Here is a 26,571-nt window from a genome sequence, read left to right as displayed (position 1 = left end):
AACCTCTCTCTCTCCTGTGTTCTTTTGTCTCTTTTTTTAAATCTGCAGTTCCTCCATTCACCAACCATCTCAGTATTTCCTGTTCTGATTTATACTCTCTCTGTGTTTCCTGCCCTGATGACTTCTCTACTTTTTATCTAGATTCCCCTATTTTCTTTGCCATTATTTTTCCCCTTTATACTCTATTTGGAAAAGAACTTTTTTTCTTTTTCTTTTTTTTTCTCTTGTTTGTAAAGGTCAGGTTCTAGACACCCAGGCTACTCCTGTTCATTCAGAATTTCCCCAGTACCCCCATACTCACCCTCAAATTGGAACAGGCAAATACCCTGCCAGCTTTTGCTGATAGTCTCAATGGCCCATCAGAGATTTCCAAACATGTATGCAGGAATTTATGGGTTATCCAGCTTTCAAGGTCAACAAAAATATATGTACAACATAGCTGTTGGTGTTTTGTCTCCATGAGTTCATATGTTTAGATTCATAGAAAGATCTTGTCAATTTTGATTTTTTAACATAATTTAATCTGTTTTTATGGGGAAATTCAGGTGAACTATCACAACACTACCACCATCTTCCCAGAGTTCCCACTGTCATTCTTCAATAATTTTTTTTCAAATATTAAAGTTTTACATTGGTAATTATTTTCTTTCAGTCATTTGAAGACATGATTCCATTGTCTTCCAATTTCTACTGTTTCTGTTTCTAAGATAGCTACCAATCTTATTGTTGTTTATTTGAATATATCCTGTCTTTTTTCTCCAGCTGCTTTTAAGATGTTCTATTTGTCTTTGATTTTTAGCAATTTTACTAAAATCCATCTAGTTCTGGATATCTTTTTATTTATCTTTCCTCAGTTTGTCAGACTTCTATAATTTGTGACTTGAAGTCTATAATGGTTCTTTTTACATGTCAACTTGAATGGGCCATGGGTTGCCCAAACATTTGGCCAAACATTATTCTGTGAGTGTGTTTCTGGATGCGATTAACATGTAAATCAGTAGACTGAGTTAAGCAGATTGCCTTCCCTAGTATTGGTGGGCTCATACAGTTAATTGAAGACCTGAATAGAACAAGAAGGCTGAGTAAGAAGCAATTCCTCCTGAGTGACTACCTTTAGCTGGGACTTCAGTCTTTTCCAGCCTTTGGACTTGAGCTGAAACATCAGCCCTTCTTGGATCTTGAGCCTGCTGGCTTTCAGACTAGAATTTACACTATCAGCTCTCCTGGTTCTCAGACTTTCGGTCGGACTAGAACTACACATCTACACTCCTGGGTCTCCAGCTCACCAACTGCAGATCTTGGGACTTCTCAACCTCTCTAATCACTTGAGCCAATTCCTTATAATAAATATCTCTACTGTCTATCTATCTATCTATCTATCTATCTATCTATCTATCTATCTACCAACTTGTCTCCAGTTGGTTCTGTTTCTCTGGAGAACTCTGACTAATATGTCTTTCACCACTTTAGAAATGTTCTCAGCTACTATCTATTCAAAATTATTTTTTTTTCGGATGCATTTTCTCATACTTTTCCTTCTGGGACTCCATTTACACATTCATAACATCTTATGAATAGAGAATTATATCCTCTATGCTCCTGATGGTCCTTTATTTTTATCTCTAGGTTTTCCAATGTTAAATCTGGATAACTTTTTGACTTCTCTTATTCTTCTCTAATTACCTCTTTAATTGTATATAATTTTAAAAAATTCATCAATTTCAAAATTTAATCATACAACCAACTGTAGAATTTCACTTGGTTCATTTTAATAGTTTCCATTTCTCTGTTCAAATTCTCAGTTTAAGTTTTTATCATCTTATACATATTAAGCATATTTATTTTAAATCCTCTATTTGATAATGTCAATATATAGTTCTCCAATGGGTCTAGTTCAATTGTCTGTTTTTTCCTGGCTTTATTCCATGTTTTCTTACCTTTTTATAAGCCTGGATATTTTTGATCATGTGCCAGGCATTGTATTTGTAATATATGTAGAAATAATTTTAGACCAAGAATGATGTTATTTTCTTCCAGAGAGGTGAAACATAATTTCAGGGACTGAAAGAATTTGAAGCTGGCTTGCAGCTTCTGCAGTCACTTTTCTGCTTCCAGGTTACTCATATTCTGAGAGGGAACCATTTTACTCGTATTCTGAGGGGGAGCCACCTCCAATCATTGTGGCTGTACCTGGTGAGGCAGCCAAAAGTTATGAAATTTATCCCAGACTCTCAACCTATCTGTTTTGAAATCTTCAGATTCCTGCAAGGAAAAAATGACCATGTGCTAAGCTCATTTTCCTAAGTCTACATTCTCATGGCCTGCAAATTATCCACTTTCTTGATCATTCTCTGATGTCTTTAAAGTAAATATTTTCTGTCACTCAGATTTTCTTGTGTCCCACAATTCAAGGTAAGGTCCAAACTATCTAGTTCAAAATATACAATACAGAAGTCCTCATTTAATATTTTTTTGAAATGTTAAGACTTAGAGATATGAGTCCCTTTTGACAGATGAGGAACATGAAGGTCAGAAAGATTAATTGATTGTTCTTAGGTAATATAGCTAAGTGGAAAAAATAGATTTAAATACCTTTATATCTGAATTTAAAATCTATGCTCTTATTTTTTACTTTTATAAAATACACTTATGGAGGCGGAGTCAAGATGGCGGCGTAAGCAGACTCTGAACTCACCTCCTCCTGTGGACACAGCCAATTTACAACTACTCTGGAAAAATTACCCCTGAGACAGAACTGAAAACTGCATAAGAGGAACTCCTGCAACAACGGACAATCCTAACTGAGGTAGAAGAGGGAGAGACTCCCTTCTGTAGAGGAAAAACGCCGCCTTCACAAGCCGCCAGCTTCACGGCCGCTGGGAGCAGCTCACAGGTACGCAGCCTCCCTGGAGGCGTGGGGCCCTGAGCCGGGAGCGCCCCCGCTGTGGGCATTTTGTGGACCCAGCACAATCGAGACCAGCAGCATAATATCTGACTGTGCCTGCTACTAAAACATTGGGGAGCACCCCCAGAAAACCCGGTTCACAAAGAAACTAAAACTGGCTCTTAAAGGGCCCGCATGCAAACTCACCCGTTTCAGAAAGCAACCTAAAATCACCAGAAAGAAAGGTGCACAGTGCTTTGGTGACAAGAGACTCACCTAATAGGCCCTGAGTGCATCTTGGTGAAGGGTGAGACCTCTCCAGGGACTGGGACATTGGCAGCGGCCATTGTTGTGGCCTGGTGTGAGCATGCTGACACAGACACCATTGGAGTTCTCCCTGAGGCCTGCTAGCCCAGGTCTGCCGCACCTGCTAGAGCACCGATTTAATCCAGCTCAGCCAGGGCAGGCAGCCCACCCTAGAGACTGGCCCCACCCAACAACAAGCCCTCAGGAAACTTGTGGGCCTGCATAGATTGGTGACTGGATTCTCTGCAGCCTGGCAACTGAGCTGACTTGAGCAGGGCAGGGTGTGCACAAGGAGCGGGTGGAGAGTGTGGGGTGGTGGCTGAGTGTGTGAGGCTCCCGCCATGGAGAGACTGGGTCCTCTTGGGGATGTCGGGGTGCTCACACGGGGCAGGACTGTGTTGACTGTGTGTGGGGACCTGTGGGCGGGGACCTGTGGGCGGCAGGGTTTGTCAGCTGCAGAAGACTTGTGCTTCTCAAAGACCTAGGGGGTTTGCCCCACCTTCCAAAGCCTGAAACAATTGGGTGCTCTGGTGCCTGAGGCCAGCCCCACCCAGCTGCAATCCTCAGAGAGCTGACAAGAGACCTAATAGGCTAGAGGCTTACAGCAATTGTAAGGCCCTGAGCCTAACAACCTGCCACGCTGGGGGCCTACTCAATTAAAAGAAATACTGCAACACAAATGTGGTATTAGAACTTGCAGCCAACTGTGCTGGGGCTCCCCACACCTGATAAAGAGACTGAAGGGCCCACAACAACTACAAGCAGCTGAGCATTACAACAGCTGGCCAAGAGCATAACTCAGCCTCCCTGGGCACCTACAAGGAGAGCAAACAGGCCACAACAGAAGGACACACGTAGCCCACATAGGGGTCAACCCTGGAACATTGAGAACTGAGGGAAGCACACTGGAAGCCTCCTAAGGCATCACTTACATAAGGTCACCTATCCAAGAGCAGGAGACATAGCTGACCTACCTAATACGTAGACACAAGCACAAGGAAAGAGGCAAAATGAGGAGGCAAAAGAATACATTCCAAGTAAGGGAACAGGACAAAACCCCAGAAAAGGAGCTAAGTGAAACAGAAATGAGCAACCTACCTGACAGAGAGTTCAAACAAAGAGTGTTAAGGATGCTCACTGATCTGGGGAGAAGAATAGATGAACTCAGTGAGAATGTCAACAAAGAAATGGAAGATATAAAAAAGAACCAATCAGAAATGAAGAATACAATACTGGAAATGAAAAATTCATTAGAGGGACTCAAAAGCAGAGTAGAGGATATAGAAGAAGGGATCTGTGAGCTGGACGAAAGACTAGAAGAAATTACCCAAGGTGAATAGGTAAAAGAGAAAAGAATCAAAAAGAGTGAGGACAGTCTAAGGGACCTCTGGGACAACATCAAGCACACTAACATCCGTGTTATAGGTGTCCCAGAAGGAGAAGAGCGAGATAAGGGGGCAGAGAATCTATTTGAAGAAATAATAGATGAAAATTTCCCTAACCTAAGGAAGGAAACAGACATCCAGGTACAGAAGTACAGAGAGCTCCAAACAAGATAAACCCAAAGAGGCCCACACCAAGACACATCATAATCAAAATGTCCAGAAATAAATATAAAGAGAGAATCCTAAAAGCCGCAAGAGAATGTCAAGGTACATACGAAGGAAACCCGATAAGGCTATCAGCTGACTTCTCAGCAGAAACCTTACAGGCTAGAAGAGAATGGCATGATATATTTAAAGTGCTAAAAGGAAAATACTTACAGCCAAGAATACTCTACCCAGCAAGGTTATCATTCAAAATGGAAGGAGAGATCAAAATTTTCCCAGATAAGCAAAAATTAAAGGAGTTTGTCACTAAGAAACCAGTGCTACAAGAAATGTTAAAGGGACTGATTTAAGGGGAAAAGAGAAGACCACAAATAGGAAAAATTATCCATTTCCATGATAAGAGGGTAATGGATACAAATACACCAAAAAGAGGTTAGATATGATATCAAAAACATAAAAGGAGGGAGGAGGGGAGTTAAGAGTACAGCTTTCAGACAGAGGTCAAACTAAAGTGACCATCAATTCTGTATAGAAGAAGAAAGGAACAGAGAAGGACTACTAAAACACTGAGGAAAAAAAAAAAAGTTAAAAAATGGCAGTAAGTACATACTTATCAATAGCTACTTTAAACGTCAATGGACTAAATGCTCCAATTAAAAGGCATAGGGTGGCTGACAGGATAAAAAAACAAGACCCATATATATGCTGCATACAAGAGACACACTTCAGACCTAAAGACACTCACAAACTGAAAGTGAAGGGATGGAAAAAGATACTCCACGCAAATGGCAATGAAAAGAAAGCTGGGGTAGCAATACTCATATCAGACAAAATAGACTTTAAAACAAAAACTGTCAAAAGAGACAAAGAAGGGCATTACATAATGATCAAGGGAACAATCCAACAAGAGGATATAACACTTGTAAATATCTATGCACCCAATGTAGGTGCACCTAAATATATAAAGCAATTATTAACAGACATAAAAACAGAAATAGACAGTAACACAATAATAGTAGGGGACATTAACACTCCACTTACACCAACGGATAGATCATCCAAACAGAAGATCAATAAGGAAACATTGACCTTAAACGACACACTAGAACAGATGGACCTAGTAGATATATACAGAGCATTCCATCCAAAAACCGAAGAATACACGTTCTTTTCAAATGCACATGGAACATTCTCCAGGATTGATCACATATTAGGCCACAAAACAAGTCTCCATAAATTTAAGAAGATTGAAATAATACCAAGAATCTTTTCTGACCACTATGGTATGAAACTGGAAATCAACTATAAGAAGAAACTCAGAAAAGCCACAAATACGTGGAGATTAAACAAAATGCTACTGAACAACGACTGGGTTAACGGAGAAATCAAAAAATACCTGGAGACAAATGAAAATGAAAATACGACATGCCAGAATTTATGGGATACAGCAAAAGCGGTTCTAAGAGGGAAGTTTATAGCGATACAGGCCTATCTCAACAACCAAGAAAAATCTCAAATAAACAATCTAACAATGCACCTAAAGGAACTGGAAAAGGAAGAACAAACAAAGCCCAAAATCAGTAGAAGAAGGGAAATAATAAAAATCAGAGCAGAAATAAATGAAATAGAGACCAAAAAAACAATAGAAAAATTAATAAAACCAAGAGCTGGTTCTTTGAAAAGATCAACAAAATTGACAAACCTTTAGCTAGACTCACCAAGAAAAAAAGAGAGAAGGCACAAATAAGTAAAATCGGAAATGAAAGAGGAGAGGTTACAACAGACACCTCAGAAATACAAAAGATTATAAGAGAATACTATGAAAAGCTATATGCCAACCAATTCGACAATCTGGAAGAAATGGATAAATTCTTAGAATCATACAACCTTCCAAAACTGGATCAAGAAGAAGTAGAGAATTTGAATAGACCAATCACCAGTAAGGAGATCGAAACAGTAATCACAAACCTCCCCAAAAATAAAAGTCCAGGACCCGACGGCTTCCCTGGTGAATTCTACCAAACATTCAAAGAAGACTTAATATCTATCCTTCTCAAACTCTTCCAAAAAATTGAGGAGGGGGGGAAGCTCCCTAACTCATTCTATGAAGCCGACATTACCCTGATACCAAAACCAGACAAGGACAACACAAAAAAAAGAAAATTATAGGCCAATATCACTGATGAACATCGATGCAAAAATCCTCAACAAAATACTAGCAAATCGCATACAACAATACATTAAAAAGATTATACACCATGATCAAGTGGGATTTATTCCAGGGATGCCGGGATGGTTTAACATTCGCAAATCAATCAACGTAGTACACCACATTAATAAAATGAAGAATAAAAATCACATGACCATCTCAATAGATGCAGAGAAAGCATTTGACAAGATACAGCATCCATTTATGATAAAAACTCTGAATAAAATGTGTATAGAAGGAAAGTACCTCAACATAATAAAGACCATATATGAGAAACCCACAGCTAATATCATCCTCAATGGTGAAAAACTGAAAGCTATCCCTCTAAGAACAGGAACCAGACAAGGATGCCCACTGTCACCACTCCTATTTAACATAGTACTGGAAGTCATAGCCAGCACAATCAGTCAAGAAAAAGAAATAAAAGGGATCCAAATTGGAAAGGAAGAAGTGAAACTGTCACTATTTGCAGATGACGTGATTTTATATATAGAAAACCCTAAAGAATCCACCAGAAAACTTTTAGAAGTCATAAACGAATCCGGTAAAGTAGCAGGATACAAAATCAACATACAAAAATCAGTTGCATTTCTGTACACTAACAACGAAGTATCAGAAAGAGAAATTAAGAATACCATCCCATTTACAATTGCAACAAAAAGAATAAAATACCTAGGAATAAACTTAACCAAAGAGGTGAAAGAGCTATACACCGAAAACTATAAAACATTTCTGAAAGAAATTGAAGAAGACACAAAGAAATGGAAAGATATTCCATGCTCTTGGATTGGAAGAATTAACATAGTTAAGATGTCCATACTTCCTAAAGCCATCTATAGATTCAATGCAATCCCTATCAAAGTTCCAACAACATTTTTCACAGAAATAGAACAAAGAATCCTAAAATTTATATGGAACAACAAAAGACCCCGAATAGCTAAAGGAATCCTGAGAAAAAAGAACAAAGCTGGAGGTATCACACTCCCTGATTTCAAAATATACTACAAAGATATAGTCACCAAAACAGCATGGTACTGGCACAAAAACAGACACGCAGATCAATGGAATAGAATCGAAAGCCCAGAAATAAACCCATACATCTATGGACAGCTAATCTTTGACAAAGGAGCCAAGAACATACAATGGAGAAAAGAAAGTCTCTTCAACAAATGGTGTTGGGAAAACTGGATAGCCATATGCAAAAAAATGAAAGTAGACCCTTACCTTACACCATACACAAAAATTAACTCCAAATGGATTAAAGACTTAAATGTAAGACCTGAAACTGTGAAACTTCTAGAAGAAAACATAGGCAGTACGCTCTTCGACATCAGTCTTAGCAACATCTTTTCAAACACCACATCTGACCGGGCAAGAGAAACAATAGAAAAAATAAACAAATGGGACTACATCAAACTAAAAAGCTTCTGCACAGCAAAGGAAACCATCAACAAAACGAAAAGACAACCTAACAATTGGAAGAAGATATTTGCAAACCATATATCTGATAAGGGCTTAATCTCCAAAACATATAAAGAACTCATGCATCTCAACAACAAAAAAACTACCAACCCAATTAAAAAATGGGCAAAAGACCTGAACAGACATTTCTCCAAAGATATACAGATGGCCAACAGACACATGAAAAGATGTTCAAAATCACTAACTATCAGGGAAATGCAAATCAAAACTACAATGAGATATCACCTCACGCCCGTCAGAATGGCTATAATTAACAAGACAGGAAACAACATGTGTTGGAGAGGATGTGGAGAGAAGGGAACTCTCATACACTGCTGGTGGGAGTGCAAACTGGTGCAGCCACTATGGAAAACAGTATGGAGATTCCTCAAAAAATCAAGGATAGAACTACCATATGATCCAGCTATTCCACTGTTGGGTATTTATCCAAAGAACTTGAAAACACCAATTTGTAAAGGTCCATGCACCCCTGTGTTCATTGCAGCGTTATTCACAATAGCCAAGACTTGGAAGCAACCTAAGTGCCCATCAAGGGACGAATGGATAAAGAAGCTGTGGTATATATACACAATGGAATACTACTCAGCCACAAGAAATGATGAAATCTAGCCATTTGTGACAACATGGATGGACATTGAGGGTATAATGCAAAGTGAAATAAGTCAGAGGGAGAAGGTCAAATACCGTAGGATTTCCCTCATTAAGTAGTAGATAATAACAACAATAAACAAACACATAGGGACAGAGATTGGATTGGTGGTTAACAGAGGGGAAGTGGGTAGGGAGGAGGGTGAAAGGGATAATTCGGTACATATGTGTGGTGATGAGTTGTAATTAGTATTTGGGTGGTGAACATGATGTAATCTATGCAGAAATAGAAGTATAATGATGTACACCTGAAATTTTTACAATGTTATAAACCAATGTTACTGTAATAAACAAAAAATTAAAAAAAAAAATACACTTATGAAGTGCCTACTAAGTTGCAGGCTCAGTTCTAAATGCTTTACAAATACTAACTCTTTATCCTTTTACAACACAAGGTAAGTTATTATTCCCACTTAAAGATGAGGGACAAAAACATAGATAGTTTAGTACATAGCAAAGCTCAGATTTTAATACAGATAGTCTTGCCCTGAATCCACGCTCCTTAATTCAGTGAATATGTACAGGATGTCAACCGGCCCAGGCCACCTGGCTTCATGCAAACTTTTTACTTTATTCATTTGCTATAGGGGTTGAAAAAAATACATTCAATATACAGTTTTAACTGAGAATGTGATATATAGGATTCTCTCTCTTAGTCTTTCTTATTTTTCTATTCAAATTTTCTTTATATTTTTAAATCAGAGAGATACATTTTTAACACAATAAAATAACTGATTAAAGTTGGACTTGTGCTTTTTTATATTTTTCTATTCAATTAGTAAGGAAGATTCAGGAGTTATATGGACAGTCTTCTACAATGAAACCAAATATACCTTATGATATAAACCATCAGATTAAAAATATCTTTAAGTTATCAAAATATTATTTATAGTAATGGAAGAATACGTTAGAGTTATCAAACTCCAAAAACTTACATTAGAGACTCAGAGAATTTTTGGAGGAAAGGTAACTTTAAAGATCATTTAGTCATGTCCTTATTTTACGTAAGAACTAGTGGAAGCCCGGGAAGAGTAAGTGATTTACTAATTTCTCACATCTACTTAGCATTTAGAAAGGAGTTATCTCACTTCAATATAGAACGTTTTCTCTCAAAAAAAGACAGCACTCCTCTATTTTATGTGTCATTACGTTAGAAAGTATTTTCCTATTGAAATATTTACTATGCCTTTATCATATTTAATTTTCAACAACTGTTTTAAATAAATTAAAATACAAATCTGGGTTATAATGTATTCTAAGATGAGTCAATAAACTCAAACATGGATGATGCATTTTGAGAACCATATTCCCTATTGGAGATAATCTTTCTGTACCAGTTGATTTAGGATAGCAATGACTTGTATAATAAAAGTTTTATTTAACAAACACGTATATGTCCTTTACCTATGCTCTTCTAAGCAACTTATAAATAATAATTTATATAATTTTCATAATCTTCTCTAAACAATTATAGAGTTAGGAATTTTTAGACAGGGATGCAAAGACAGAGAAAAGATAAATAACTTGCCCAAGTTCCTACAGCTAGTACTTGGAAGAATCAAACAAAGGTCTGTGTCTACACCACTACTTTAGCTGCAATTCTGAATATTTAAATTAACATTTAAACTTTCCTAACCCCTATTTTGCCATCTCACTCCACTCCTTGTTGCCAGGATTTTATAAAAAGCTACAGGGTAAGAAGGTTCTCCAGGAAAATATTGTTTTTTTTAAAACAAAAGCAGTTATTTTGCCAACGGTCATTGAAAACTGTGGCTGACACTCATGAAAAGTCAACTTTTTAACTTGCAACTATTAATGTAGTTAGTACCTGAGAATATTTATGGGGGAAATGGCAGCAAATAAAATGTGCATTTTAAAATATTATGGGAGAATTGTACCTCTTTAGTATATAGTACTTATTTGGGGCTCATCTTCCTCAGAATCCTCTCTTGTATCATGCCCCCATAAATGAATGTCTGGATGGCCAAGTGGAAAATTTAGGGAAAAATATGAATCCATAGAAATTTCTGTTTTAGAGACTAAAGGCATAATCCCCAAAACAAAATTATTGCCACTTAAAGCTGTCAAAGTCATTTTGTTATTTGACTGTTTGTTCTGCTTGTAATAGTATAAAGACAAATGACTCCATCTTAAATGTTGGCTTTTGGTGTATTGAATTAATAATTCAGAGAAAAGGGCTGATGACTGTGGGACAAATAAGGAGAAATAATGCAGAAAGTGTTTCCTAATGAGCAGCTCTCCTAGCATGTGCTGGTTGAGATTTAGAGGTTACCAGGAACCCTAAATCAATTGGACATTTGGCTAACGAGCATGTTCTTCACACTTTCTCCTGCACCCCCTTCTTTACTCCTTTTTATCATCATTTAGGTAGAGAAGGGTCTCTTTGTTTAGCAACACATAGACTTTATTCTGATGAGTGACTCAGTGTACGTAGGAGCAAGTTCTGCTTCTCTTGCAGATGCTCCCTTCTGAAGAATTTTAGTATTAAACCTAGTCTTAAAAGAACTGAAAGGCAAAGTCACCAACCTACTTTAAAGAGAACCAAGTAAGATGGTCTCTGAGGGCTTGGCGTCTGTTAAACGAAGACTATGAGGAAGGAGAGGACTGAGGCAGCGTGAGAGAGAATAACCAAAGGGAAGCCAAGGATTACAAGATATTCCACACACCCATCTGAGCCTATAGGTGCTAAGAGACACTCAGTAGGAAGAGTATAGAAATGTTATCACTATCCTACAGACTCCGTGACTGTTTCTTACGGTTTTCTGATAAGATCCTTTTCCCTTTTCAAGTACAGCACCTGTCCAACTCTGTAGATACGCTGTACAGAACAGAGAACTTATGCCTAAAAGTGTTCTTGTCCCGTTTCCACTAAAGATATCATGTTGTCATATAAGGAATATTCAAAGATGACTTCATTATTTGATATTTTGGAATGCAGACACTCGTTAGTTGATTAACTACATTTGTCTGTATATTACACTTATCAAGTTTAGACACTTTCATATTAATTATCATCCTTTAACATAAAAAGAAATAAGCAGTGAAACACAATTTACAAAGCCAGCAGGGAAAACATTGTCCCCATTTTATAGATAAGTTCTATAGATGAGGTGCTCAGGAATGTTAGCTCCAATATCCACTATATTTAATGGGACGAAAGTAGAGGATGGGGTGAAAAATGGAATGGGTCTCACACTTTTCAGTTCAAGTAGATGTTTAGTCTGTCACAGAGAAAACATTCCAGAGGAATGCCATTTTTTTTTTTTTTTGAGGGAAGAGATATCACTAGGAAAACATTCAGCCTTGATAGCCACACCAACACAGATGATAATTCCATAGGACCCAGTACTGCCCCAGTAACAACTTTATCATCTGTGAGGCTGCTGTTGGTATCAAACATCCTAGAAGCACCACTCTAAGTAACAGTGTATAACACAAAGGACATTTAGTAAATGCTGATCATGAGTTATATATGAAAATCCAATTTCTTTTTTTTCACATTTTATTTATTATATATACAAAATAGTAAAATATTCTTTTGAGCATTCAGAATTTTAGGTAATCATCTAAATTATACTCTCCAATAATATTCCATTAAACAAAATATAAAGGCTTATTTTATTCTGATGGACAATCCTAGAATATTTTCAGGCAGATTTAAACTGGTGCTATCATAAAGTGTGTGTGTGTGTGTGTATGTGGTGTGTGTGTGTGTGTTTGTATGTGCCTATGTATGTCAGTGTGGTGGTGGGGATAAATGTATAATATGTTGTATATAAATTCCTTAATAACTTGTAGTCAGAATTTCTTGATACTAGTGTATTGAAAAATAACAGCAATCCACTTTTGGAGAAATTAATTATATTAATCAATTCAATGCCAGTGACATGGTTAATATTACATTCTGTTTTGGGGGGAAAATGTACTTTCTCACAACTGTGCAAGGAAAATGATACAAAAAGTCCTTTTTCAGAGAGGAAAGATTAGTGAAAGACTCAGCTAGAATATTCTGTACATATAGACAAAAAAACAGAGAGTGTTAAAACTTTAAGGTCAAATATTGTGAGCCTTGTTACAAGGGCCTTAGAAACAGGATAGACTTGTCAGTCAATTCCCAAACTGCAATTCATTTTACACTGGGAAATACAATAAATTAGGCAAATGCGGTGAAAACAGAATTGCTGATAGGCACATTCTAAAATGTATATAGGGTGATATAGATGTTAATTTAATTAGTTGTTTAAAGTCTGACAGTTTCTCCCCCAAAATTCTGGCCTGTCAAAAGTTAACAACCATCTTTCTTAATCTAGCAAACTAAATACGACGCTGAAGACTTTTGAATGACACTGACTCTTCCGTAGGAATGATATGAAGCATGGCATTTGATTTTTTATGTAAAATATGAAGGCATTGAAAGACATGAATGATGCATAATATGGAAAGACGACACAAATATAAAAATATTATTGGTGAAATAAAAACTTTAGAGAAATGTCACTAACTTTATTTTCATAGATTCTCTGAATATGCTTAGCCCAGAAGTAAATTTTATATTTCTGCAGGTTGATAAAATTTTAAAATAGGTAAAGAATCAAGAAGTATCTATTGAGTGTCTTCTGCATTATCCAAACAAAAGATCTATGAGAAATAAGAGGCTTTTCAATTCCTGGTGCTAGCGTGTTCTTTCACTTCTCATTTTCATTTAATGCATGGACTTTCCCACCTCTCTCTCATATTCAGAAATATCCTAGAAGCCAGCTTCATCACAGTAATAATACTCATGCAACCACTAATTATGTCAAGAAATAGAATTTTTTCAACACACCAGATTCCCATTTGTGCCCTCACAGAGAAACTACCCTCCCAAATGTGCTTATTACTCTGATTTCTACTACCAAAAAGTAGTTTGCCTTTTTCAAACTTCATATAAAAAGGATCATACTGTAGGCACAGTTTTGAATCTGGATACTTTTGATGACATTGTGAGATTAATTCATGTTGTTAGAGATGAATATTTTTGTTCACTTTGGTTTCTGTGTGTTATTCCATTGTATAAATGCACCATAATTTATTGATCAACTTTAATATTTACTGGCATTTGGGTTTTGTGCATTTGGGGTTCTTATGGATACTGTTGCCATGAGAAAATTTGTACTTGCCTTTTGGTGGACATGTGTATATTTTGGGAGAGGTTTAAGTCTGAGACTGAAGTTATTGGTTCCCTTAAGTTCACTAGTCTTTTTGTCTATGTCTAATCTGCTGTTAATTTGTCATTGTATTTTCATCTGTCATTATACTGTTCACCTCTACTAATTTGATTTTGGTCTTTTTTTAAAAAATTATCTTCCATGTGTCTATTTATCTTTTTGAACAGAAGGCTTACAGCTATTATAATGCATTTAATGTCCTTGCCTACTGATTCTAACATCCATATCAGCTCTGGGCTGTTTTTGATTGATTGATTTTTGTTTTCTTAGGGGTCATATTTCCTCCTCCTTTGCCTACCCGGTAATCTTTGATTGGATGTCAGACATTGTGAACTACACTATTTTGGTGGATATTTTTTTATTCTTGAGCTTTACTCTGGACACAGTTAAGTTACTTGAAAAATGTGATAATTTAGGCTCGTGCTTTTAAAATGTGTTTTAGGCGGAACAAGAGCAACTCTCTATCTAGGGATCGTTGTTCTATACAATTAAGTCAAGACTCATCTGAGTACTCTATGCAGTACCCCGTGAATTATTAGGTTTTTCAGTCTGGCTACTGGAAAGAGGCACTATTCCCAGCTCTGTGTGACCACTGAGTACTGTTCCCTCTAATTCTTTCCGAAGGTTCTTTTCCCAGCCCCAGGAAGCTTTCTTACATGCATGCGCTCATCAATACTCTGCTGAACTGTTAAATTCTCAGGAGCAGGGAAGGTGTAATGTTCTTCATATATTCTTGGTTGTCTCTCTGTGCGGCTCTCTATCTGATTCACTTCTGGGTGTGCATACCAAAATATGGTTATAGAATACAAACACTTTTGCAATGTGCCTTTATAATATTGCATAGTATGTATGTGCCACAATTCATTTTATTTTTCCCTATAAAAAACATCAAAGCATTTCATTGTGTAAGTGTATGTTTTCTATTTTAATACATTTTTACGTTAAGCAACAATGTACTAAGCGAGCAAAGAAATAGAGGGTTTGAATAATCAACAAGCTCATTTAAATAGAAAAGTAAAGAATTTGGTATATAGCAATTAAAATGCATGTATACTTCTTATAGCCATGAAAAATTTGCAGAATTTGATGTGTTACTTGGCTATAAAAAATCTTATGAATTCATAATAAAAATAGAAATGAACAAAAAATTTTCAAGAAAACAATTTCAAAAGCAGAATACTGTCTACCAAATTACTCCTGTAAAAATGAGTACCTCTAATCTAAAATGATAAATTAAAAGATAAAGCTTCATATCAAAACTTCTGCTATAGTAATGGATCAGAAATATAATTGATATACCTTGTTTTATACTTGTTTATCAATGTATCCTAACGTGGTATCAGAAGAGAAGTTCACTTTTTTGTGTGTGTGTTAGGGAGATCAGCCCTGAGCTAACATCCATGCCAATCCTCCTCTTTTTGCTGAAGAAGACCGGCCCTGAGCTAACATCCATTGCCAATCCTCCACCTTTTTCTTCCCTTTTTCTCCCCAAAGCCCCAGTAGATAGTTGTATGTCGTAGTTGCACATCCTGCTAGTTGCTGTATGTGGGACGTGGCCTCAGCATGGCTGGACAAGTGGTGCGTTGGCGCATGCCCGGATCCGAACCCGGGCCGCCAGTAGCGGAGTGCGTGCACTTAACCGCTAAGCCACAGGGCCGGCCCCTGAAGGTCATGTTTTAGCAGGATGTTTCTTTTGTGCAGTTTATAGCAGCAAAAACATGTAAAAAACTAGAAGTCCAACAGTGGCAGATTGCTTAAATGGATCATTGTAGATAAACATTTAAAAAATGGACAATAAGGCAATTATCCAAATAATGTTTTTTGTCTAAATTTATTAACATGGAATAATTTTCACATCATATTGATAGGTAGGTAAAAAGGATGTGAAATGTTCCTACTACAATCCTGTTGTAAACAAGATTGCATGGAGGTTTACATATGTATAAGTGTGTATATGAGTGTGTGCAAAGAAGGTTACCCAGAAAAATGCTCACCAAATAATTAGCAGATTGATGGCTTACAAATGTTATGGATATTTTATATTTTCCCTTGTATATTTTTGGATTGAATCTTCATGAAAGATATAAATCATTTTTATAATCAAAGAAAACAATAAAACTAGTTTAATTAAATAAAATAAATCTCAAATTTGTTTTCAGTAGACATAAAATCCCCTAAAAACTATCTACGTTATCAGTAAATTTATATTTTAAATGTATTTTGTTTAAATAATACTTTATTTAAGCACATGTTGTTTTATAACTGGATTTATTCACAATATTTTGGAGAATTCATAATTACCTTCCTTGATTAGTAATATTTAATGCTTAAAAAGATATGCTAATGAGGAAATACAGATACATTTTATCTTTTCCTTTTCCCAAGTAAAACATTTCTATTACTCTCAACTTTTTTATCTGTAAGTTAGTCTAGATTTTGTTCAGGGCATACATTAGCTCTGTGAGAAAGTTCCAGCATACAAAATTCCTGTGCAGCTATGTACAGGCTTGTTTCTGAAGAGTCATAAGAAACCAAGATACATATCAGCCAAAGCACCTGTTTGCAGTTTTTATTTTATATATTCTTATTTAATTCATTTATATGATTCAGATTTTTCAAAAAAGGATGAATATAAGTAGAGTATGCAGTCTCCCTCCAATTCCTGGTGTTCAGAGAACCAGTAATGATCCTGTTAAGAAGCTATATCATAACATAGACAAGCAGTGCATGCACATGCACAAACACGTACACATACACATGTAATCTGTTTCCCTATTTTTTACATATCTTGCTTATCTTGTATCTTGCGTTTTTGTATCAATATATTATTCAGAATGTTTGATCTTGGCATATTGAGAGCCTTCATATTATATTTCTATTCAGAATATTTCATTGTAAGTGTGTATTATAATATTTAACCTCAACTTTTTGGATGGGTAGTTAGATTTTTTCCACTAATTTTCTATCACAAACAATGTTGTAATGAATAACCTTGAACACACATATTTGTATTATACTTATATCTATTTTACAAATGGGTTCAGAGTTTTGTTTTAGAGCAGATATTTTAGTTTAAATTTAGAGCACATTGAGACATCCTAGAAAGGTGTCTACCACGATAAAAATTGTTCCACTTGCTGCTAAAAAATTATGTTTGGTTCTTAACAAAATATATCTTCATAACATTCCCTAGAAAAGTATGTTAGGTGGAAGAATATGATGAGTAGTTTGCCGGATAATACAATACTTTTCAATGTAATCATTATTCAGTTCATCAGATTTCACTCAGAGCTTGAACTTTTTTTTCTTTTTTTAATTTTTATTTATTTATTTTTCCCCCCAAAGCCCCAGTAGATAGTTGTATGTCATAGCTGCACATCCTTCTAGTTGCTGTATGTGGGACATGGCCTTAGCATGGCCGGAGAAGCGGTGCATCGGTGCACACCTGGGATCCGAACCCGGGCCGCCAGCAGCAGAGCGCGTGCACTTAACCGCTAAGCCACGGGGCCGGCCCAGAGCTTGAACTTTTAAATGAGTCATTCGCATTTTTCATGCAGAGAGGTTAGTCTCATGTTGTGAAATATCTCTTGTGGACTATCTTAACGATTACCCTAAAAAAAATAGTTGATTTCTTTTATCTTCTAGATCCATTCATGAGTCTATTTTTCCACTCAACTTTTTCATTCTCCATGATGAGACCTGAGCCATTCTGAAATGTAATGAAATTAAAATTGCAATTTGATTGGACCAGAGAGTTAATGTTTTACATTGACAAGTTTCAGTGACAGTAATGCATTAGTGACTGGGGAGAATAGAGGCAAAAGCCCCAGCTGTACAGCAGTGGGTTCAGCTTTTCCATGTCTTTCCAAGTTTTGAACAAAGACTGCACATTTGTAAACTGATGACATAATTATGAATACAGATGTAGATTTTATTTTAGAAAAAAAAGCTTTTAAAACATCTTATATAGAGTATAAAAGCACCAAAATAGGGATATTTTTCTAACTTCTTGGTGCATAATAATAATCAGAATATGTTATGAACGTGTGCTCAGTTCTAGAGATGTTTTTAAGTGTCAAGGACTCATCACCCTCTGGCTTTTTAGGCAAAAACATTATTTCAACTTGGTGAAGGATCAGAGATTAGACAATGGTTGTTGTTCATGAAAATATACTTAATAGGTTTGGAAATAAGAAATTTGATGTTCTGCAAGGAATTCACACACCTGAAATTTCAACCATATAAAATACCTTTAAAAAAATTGTTAGAATGGTTCAGTCGCGGCTTTTTTTTTTGTCTAGAAAATATATAGCATAAGTTGAATTCTAACATGATAATTGAAGGGACATACTTTGTTTTGAGGTCATTGCTTAAAAGAGTGCACAAATCTTGATTTAGGTAACAGGGACGTTAATGAAGTGCCCTTACAAGTGGCACTTCATTAACGTGATAAATAAATAAAATAAAAATTTATGCCATCACACAGTTTTCCTTTCCCATCTAGCTCAGATATCTGTGGCATTTGGTACTTGAAGTTACTTAAACCTTTTTGAGTCCCTTCTCTTAGTTAAATTTATCTGACTCTTTCATCAGAACATTATGAAATGTGACACAAATTACAAGTATATAATTCAGTACTGTTAACTATAATCCCCATGCTGTAAATTGGCTCTCCAGAAATTATTCATCATGCATAACTAAAAATGTATACCTTTGATCAACATCACCCCATTTCCTTCTCCCCCAGCCCCTGGCAACCACCATCCTACTCTATGCTTCTACGAGTGTGACATATTTAGATTTCACATATAAGTGAGATCATGCAGTATTTCTCTTTCTGTATCTGACTTATTTCACTTAACATAATGACCTCCAGCTCCATCCATGTTGTCACAAATGGTGGGATTCCTTCCTTTTTAAAGCAGAATAATATTCCTCTGTGTGTGTGTGTGTGTGTGTGTGTGTGTGTGTGTATACACACACCATATTTTCTTTATCCATTCATCCCTTGAAAGATATTTGGTTTGTTTCCATATCTTAGCTATTGGGAATAATACTGCAAAGAACATGAGAGTGCAGATATCACTTTACTGTTCTGATTTCAATTTGTTTGGATATAGACCCAGCACTAGGGTTATGGATCATATAGTACTTCTATTTTTAATTTTTTGAGGAACTTCCATACTATTTTCCACATGATTGTACTAACTTACATTCCCACCAGTAGTGTACAATTGTTCACTTTTCTCCACATCCTCACAAACTCTTGTTATCTTTTGTCTTGATAATCGCCATCATAGCAGGTGTGAGATGATATCTCATTGTGGTTTTGATTTACATTTCCTTGATGATTAGGGATGTTGAGCTCCTTTTTATATACCTGTTAGCAGGTTGAGTTTCTTCTTTTGATAAGTGTCTATTTGGGTATTTTGCCCATTTTTTATCAGGTTACTGGTATTTTTCATATTGTATGTTTCATATTGTTGTATGTTTTTTATATTATGTTTCATATTAGTAGTATGAGTTAGATATTTTGGAAACCTCCTTATCATATATAAGACTTGCAAATATTTTTTCACATTACATAGGTTAATGTTTAATTTTGTTGATTGTTTCTTCTGCTGTGCAGAAGCTTTTCAGTTTGAGGTAGTCCCGCTTATCTATTTTTGCATTTGTTTCCTGTTCTTTTGGTGTCATATCCAAAAAAAATTATTGCCAAGACCAATATAAAGAAGGTTTTTCCCTATGTTTTCTTCTAGGAGTTTTACAGTTTCAAGTATTACATTTAAGTCTTTAATCAATTTTGAGTTGATTTTTGAGTATGGTGTGTGATAGGGCTCCAATTTCATCCTTTTACACCTGGATATCCAGTTTTCCCAACACCAGTTATTGAAGAGAGTATACTTTCTCTGTTGTGTTCTAGGCACCCTTGTCAAAGATCAGTTGACCATAAATGCGTGGTTTATTTCTGGATTCTCTATTCTGTTCCATTAGTCTATATGTCTGTTTTTATGCCAGTACCACACTGTTTTGATTACTGTAGCTTTGTAATATAATTTGAAATCAGGAAGTATGATTCCTCCAGCTTTGTTTATCTTGCTCAAGATTTCTTTGGCTATCAGGGCCTTTTGTGGTTCCATATAAATTTTAAGATTGTTTTTTATTTCTGTAAAAAATGTCATGGGGGTTTTGATAGGGATTTCGTTGAATCTGTAGATTGCTTTGGGGAGTATAGAAATTTTAACACTATTAATTTTTCTAGTTCATGAACATGGGATGCCTGTCAATTTATTTGTGCTTTTTAAGTTTCCTTCACGATGTTTTATAATTTTCAGTGTAGAAGTCTTTCATCTCTTTGGTTAATTCCTAAGTATCTTCCTGTTGTTTTGCTAATGTACATGGGATTATTTTCTTAATTTCCATTTTGTATATTTCATTGTTAATATAGAAATGCCACTAATATTTTGTATATTAATTTTGTATCCTGTAACTTTACTGAATTTCTTTATTAGTTTTATTGTTTTATGGAGTCTTTAGAGCTTTCCACATACATGATCATACCATCCATACATAGAGAAAATTTTACTTCTTCCCTTCCAATTTAGATTTCTTTTATTTATTTTTCTTACTTGATTGCTCCAGCTAGGACTTCAAATACTGTGCTGAACAGCAGTGGTGAAAGTGGGCATCCACTTTAGCTTTTAGCTTTTCCCTACTGTTATGATTTAAGGTGTGTGTTTTTCATAAATGGTCTTTATCGTGTTGAGGTATATTCCTTCTATACCTATTTTGTTGAGAGTTTTTATCATGAAAGGATGTTGAATTTGGTCAATTGTTTTTTCTTTATTTATTGAGATGATCGTGTGTTTTTTGTCTTTCATTTTGTTAATGTGGTGTATCACATTGATTGATTTAAATATGTGGAACCATCCTTGCATCCCAGGGATAATACCACTTGGTCTTGGTGTATGAGCCTTTTAACCTGCTGTTGAATTCAGTTTGCTGTTGAGGATTTGTGTGTCTAGGTTCATCAGGAATATTGGCCTGTAATTTTCTATTCTTGTGTTGTCATTGACTGGCTTTGGAATCAGGGTGATGTTGGCACCATAAAATGACTTTGGGAATAGTTCCTCTTCTATTTTATGTAAGAGTTTAAGAAGGATTGGTATCAATTCTTCTTTGAATTTTTGGTAGAATTTACCCATGAAGTCTTCTGGTCCTGAGTTTTTCTTAGTTGCAAGGTTTTTGATTACTGATTGATTATTTTATTCTTGGAATAGCTTGCACACAGCTTGCAGGAGCCAGGGTGGCCAAAAAGGACCTTGTCCTCCAAATATCAGGGGTCTTTGTCCTGATCACTGATTGCTGCTTCTGATTATGGAGGCGCAGGTACAGAGGAGGGCAGCAGTTATTACAAGCCTCTACCCCTCTGACTAAAGTGATTTTCAGGGAATTTAAAAGGCCACTGCCCTTTCTCCCCCTTCATTTCTCTCTTGTTCCTTTTGGGAGCCAGATATTTAAGATTAGGACATCCAAAAGCAACCACATATATGGGGGGATTTTAAAAGTCACCATGAACATGAAAGCTCAGAAAAGACCTCAGATGACCTTAAGTACATACCTCAGGCTTATCCCAGCCTACAATGGTAGAATCTGATCTTCGGAGTTATCACATTATGAGATTCAAATATTCAGTTTCAACAAAAAAACACAAGATATACAAAGAAATAGGAAAGTAGTGACCATTTAAGGGGGAAAAAAAAAGAGAGAAACTGTCCCTGAGAACAGCCACATGATAAACTTACTAGACACATATTTAAAACAACTGTATTAAAGATACTCAAAGGGCTAAAATAAGACGAGGAGAGAGTCAGGAAAACAATGTATGAATAAAATGGAAATATTGTAAAGAGATGGAACACAAAAAAAGGAACAAAAAGAAATTCTGGAGCTGAAAAATACAATACTGAAATTAAAAATTCACTTAAGGGATTCAAATGCAAATTTGAGCAGGCAGAAGAAAGAGTCAGTGAACTCGGGGCAGTGAAGATAGGACAATTGAAATTATCAAGTCTGTGAAACAAAAGAAAAATGATTGAAGGAAAGTGAACAGAGCCTAAGGGATCTTTGAGACACCATCAAGTGAATAAAAACATGTATTTTGAGAGTTCCAGAAGGAGAAGAGAGACACAAAGGGGCAGAGAGATCATTTGAAAAAGAAAATGTCCCCAAACTTTCCAAATTTGAGGAAAGACATGAATATAAGCATCCAAGAAGCTCAACCAATCCCAAACAGGACAAGCTGAAAGAAACCCACACCAAGGCACATTATAACCCAACTGTGGAAAGACAAAGACAAAGAGAAAATCTTAAAACCAGCAAGAGACAAGTATCTCATCATATACAAGGGACCTCATATAAGATATTCAGCATATTTCTCATCAGAAAATTTGGAGATCAGAAAGCAGTGGGTTGGTATATTCAAAGTGCTGATGGAGAAACAAAAAAACTCTCAACCAACAATCCTATACCTGGCAAAACTGTCCTTCAAAAATGAGGGAGAAATTAAGACAATCTCAGGTACACACAATCTGAAGGAGTTCATTACCACCAGACCTGTCATGCAAGAAATGCTAAAAGGGATCCTTCAGGTTGAAATGAAAGGATACTAAACAGTAACTTAAAGCTGTATGAAGAAATAAAGATCTTTGATAAAGGCAAGTATATTGACAATTATAAACGCTAGTATTATTTTAACTTTGGTTTTTAACTCCACTTTTTATTTTCTCCATAATTTAAGAAAATAATGCATAAAAACAATTTTTACTCTATGTTTTCAGTTACAAAATACATAAAGATGCAATTTTTTGACATCAGTAAGTGAAAGGAGGTGGGGATGAAGCTATATAGAAGCAGAATTTTTTGTATGTTATTGAAGTTAAGCTGGTAAAAATTCAAATTAGTGTGTTATAACTTTAGGATGTTAAATGTAATCCCTATGGTAACCACAAAGAAAATAGCTATAGAATATACACAAAAGGAAATGAGAAGAGAATGAACATATTTTGAAACAAAAACTCAAACACAAACGAAGTCAGTAATGTAGGAAGTAAGGGACAAAAAAACCTATAAGGCATACAGAAAACAAGTAGCAAATTGAAAGAAATCCCTCCTTATCAAAAGATAGGGATTGAAAGAATGGATAAAAAACAAATGATCTAACTATCTGCTGTCTACAAGAGACTCACTTCAGATCCAAAGACACAAATAGGTTAAAAATGAAAGGATGGAAAAGATATTCCATGCAAATGGTAACTAAAAGAGAGCAGGGGTAGCTGTACTAATATCAGGTAAAATAGACTTTAAATCAATAAAAGATCACAGGAGACAAAGAAGGAGATTATATAAGAGTAAAAAGTTCAAGACAGCAAGAACATATAACAATTATAAACATTTGTATCTAGTAACAGACCATCAAAACATATGAAGCAAAAACTGACAGGATTGAAGAGAGAAGTAGACCATTCTGCAATAATAATTGGAGACTACAACACACCATTCTCAATAATGGATAGAAACACCAGACATAAAATAAGTAAAGAAATAGAGGACTTCAACAACACAATAAACCAACTAGATGTAATAGATATATACAGAACACTCTACCCAACAATAGCAGAATACACATTCTTCTCAAGTGTACGTGGGACATTCTCTAGGATAGATGTGAAGAAGCTGGAACCCTTGTGCACTTCTGGTGGGAATCTAAAATGGTGCAGCCACTATGGAAAACAGTATGGCAGTTACTTGAAAAATTGAAAATAAAATTACTGTATTTTCCAGTAATTTCACTTCTGGGTATATACCCAAAAGAAATGAAAGCTGGGACATGAACAGGTATTTGTACACCCATGTTTATAGCAGAATTATTCACAATTGCCAAAAGTTAGAAGTAACCCAACTGTCTGTCGATGGATTAATGGATAAACAAAGTGTGGTATATGCATCTAATAGAATATTATTTAACCTTAAAAAGGGAGGAAATTCTGACACATGCTACAACATGGATGAACTCTGAAGACATTATGCTAAGTGAAACAAGCCAGTCACTGAAGGACAAATACTATATGATTACCTCATGTGAGGTACTTAGAGTAGTCAAATTCATGGACACGGAAAGTAGAATAGTGGTTGCCGGTGGTTTGGGAGGGAGGGCAGGTAGAATGTTCTTTAATGGGTGCAAGTTTTAGTTTTGCAAGATGAAAAATTTATGGGGATGGATGGTGGTGATAGTCACACATAATGTGAATATACTTAACGCCACTAAACTATACACTTAAAAATGGTTAAAAGAGTAAATTTTATGTTATGTTTATTTTGCCAAAATTAAAAATAAATTATTTTTTAAAATATAATATTTACAAATAAATTTTTGTTAATTATTTTGAGCATTCTGTGTATTGAGATTTGTTAAAGCAAATAATGACAAATTTATCCTCTTGTTTCTAATACTGATATCACTGTGGACAAGCACTTCCAGGAAGAGCTCATTGGTAAATTTAACTCATTGGTAAATTTAACAGGAACATATCTAATGTTTATCAATGGAGTTATAAAATATAAATTAAGCTTTATCATTGGGAAGATCCTATAACAAAATGAATTATACTGTCAATTTTTCTTCATACAAGGAATCTATAAAAATTCTATGTTTCTAAACTGCATTTATACTCAAAAGAATGTATACTCAATGTTTCTTCTATTTAAAATATGCTAAAAGCAACACTCAAATCAGGCATTAAATTGAAAAATGATTGTCATAAAATAAACATTTTAAATTACACAGTTGGTTTTAAAGAATGTACCTGTGAATTTGGCTTACCTATAATAGGAAAATAAAACACCTCAAAACGGTAAAAGGACTTTATGAACTGAAGAAAACCATTCAAAGTAAAATAGGGCTTCGCTGTATTAAGAATATGAAAATACAGTCAAAGCTAACAAAATCTGCTTCTATTAATATTTAAAACAGAAACAACATGCCATTATATTATGACATGCTAAACTGGCTAATAATGAAACAGAATTATCAATATTGGAAACCTAAATGCTTTCAATCAATGGTACAGTTGTTTTTATTGATCCATATATCAATAAACATCCATTAAATGTGTTAAGTCATTTTAATGATTTAAAATTTTCTTACACAGTTAACAAAATATGTGTAATAGTATTGATTTTTATTAGGATATTCCAAAAACACAGATATAATGACCCAGATTTCTTTTTATATTTTTGTTTCTCAACTAAGCAAGGAAGGAAAGACAATTTTACTACCTTTCAGACTAGTCCTTGAGTGATATGCCCTAGGGAAGGATATTCCCTATTATGTATGAAAGTATCAGTAATAAAATAGTTATATTCACAATGTTTAACGGTAACATAGGCTAAAATAAGCACAAAACAACAGACAAATATGTTGTGTGGCATAAACATTCCACAAACAGTCATTAAGAGAAACAATTATAGATCTTAGAAGTTTATGAAGGAAATGAAGTGAGAAGTTTGAACTCCTGAATATCTCTGAGCCTCCTTTTCCTTGTGTCTGAGGAAATAAGACTTCTGGTGTCTGATGATCCCTTAATAATCTCAATTGAAGCAGCTGCCATGCAAGGAATGTGTAGTCTCCTCAAGACCAGCTCCACGGCAGTTTATTGCCTCCGTTCCCTTAATGAATATGAGAATTCAGCATGCTCTAGTGTATGGTTCAGGGACCCCATCAGTATCCCTGAGACCCTGCCAGGGGGTCCACAAACTAAAACTATTTTCATAACAATACTAACACCTTATTTGCCCTGTTTGTTCTCATTTAATAATTTAGCCCAAGAAGTTGGAATTGGCTCTATTTGTTTGCTTGGTTTATTGACTGAAACACGGATCAGTAGTGATCTTCATTCAATGAGTTGTGATATTCGAATTTCTTTCAGATAATGTTCAAAAGAGGTTCTCAAAGTATGGTTCTCAGATCTGTAAGGTCCCTTAGTCTCTTTCAGGAGGACTACCATATCAAACTATTTTCACAACAATAGTAAGATAGTATTTTCCACTAGGTCAACATTTGCAATGATGGTGAAAAAGTAATGATAGTTACTGAATGTCTGTGTCCCTCTAAAATTCATATGTTGAAATCCTAACCCCCAATGTGATGGTATTAGAAGGTGAGGCCATTAGGAGGCACTTAGGCCAAGAGGGTGGAGCCCTCAT

The 26,571-nt window shown here is 35.5% G+C and overlaps 1 long non-coding RNA gene across 4 annotated transcripts in view; it reads right to left on the bottom strand.

Moving 5' to 3' along the window:
- Positions 1–26,571, bottom strand: part of LOC147916332 (uncharacterized) — a 95,012-nt gene that overhangs the window by 22,339 nt on the left and 46,102 nt on the right. For 2 of the 4 annotated variants that reach the window (XR_015553121.1, XR_015553119.1), the window contains exon 1: positions 3,161–3,239. The exons of the other annotated variants lie outside the window; for them this stretch is intronic. This is a non-coding gene — a long non-coding RNA (uncharacterized LOC147916332). Of the gene's footprint in view, positions 1–3,160; positions 3,240–26,571 lie in introns of those variants that run through there. 4 annotated transcript variants of the gene reach the window in all.

Source organism: Ceratotherium simum, chromosome 9, assembly GCF_057802395.1.
Source record: "Ceratotherium simum simum isolate JZ-2026a chromosome 9, ASM5780239v1, whole genome shotgun sequence".
In the NCBI taxonomy this organism is placed as follows: domain Eukaryota; kingdom Metazoa; phylum Chordata; class Mammalia; order Perissodactyla; family Rhinocerotidae; genus Ceratotherium; species Ceratotherium simum.
This window is presented reverse-complemented; position numbering and strand designations above follow the sequence as displayed.